The sequence below is a fragment of the Arachis ipaensis genome, chromosome B01 (assembly GCF_000816755.2).
Source record: "Arachis ipaensis cultivar K30076 chromosome B01, Araip1.1, whole genome shotgun sequence".
In the NCBI taxonomy this organism is placed as follows: domain Eukaryota; kingdom Viridiplantae; phylum Streptophyta; class Magnoliopsida; order Fabales; family Fabaceae; genus Arachis; species Arachis ipaensis.
The window spans coordinates 6,255,663-6,256,229 of NC_029785.2; the positions used below are offsets into that span (position 1 = coordinate 6,255,663).

At 24.9% G+C, this 567-nt stretch overlaps 1 protein-coding gene across 1 annotated transcript in view; it reads left to right on the forward strand.

Moving 5' to 3' along the window:
- Window positions 1–567, forward strand: part of LOC107611622 (nuclear transcription factor Y subunit A-1) — a 20,750-nt gene that overhangs the window by 4,156 nt on the left and 16,027 nt on the right. The window lies entirely within an intron of this gene.

Here is a 567-nt window from a genome sequence, read left to right on the forward strand (position 1 = left end):
AAAAAAATTAATAAAAAATAAAAATATTTAAAATTTTAATATATTGAAATAAATAAAATATTTTACTTTATTTATTAGAGGAATGTTAGGGGCAGTAACTTTTGTGATTTGTAACCATCAATGATGGTTTTAATGGTGTGAGATTGGTGTGAAATTTCATCCAATAGCTCACTTTTCTTTGCTGGTTACATGCTGGCCAGAATTTAACAAAGTTGCTGGTCTCCTAGACTTTTCCTATTTATTAACCAATGCTTTTGAAACATTTATTAACCGATTCATTTTCATATCTAGATTTTTTTTTTTGAAATAATATAATAAATATAGAACAATGACTAGATGTCATTGTTTGTGTAAATTTTAGTCTAGTCTTATATGCACAAAATGGAGTGTAACAAGTCTAACAAACACGTTGTTATAATATAACATTTTAAAGAACTTTTATTTGTACATATGGTTCTCTAACAGGTTTATTCAGTTTGTTTAGACTCGTCTATTTAAAGAGGGGAGTAAATTATATATTAAATATATATGAGTCTTCAAATTTTCAAATTAAAAAGTGTAAACTAT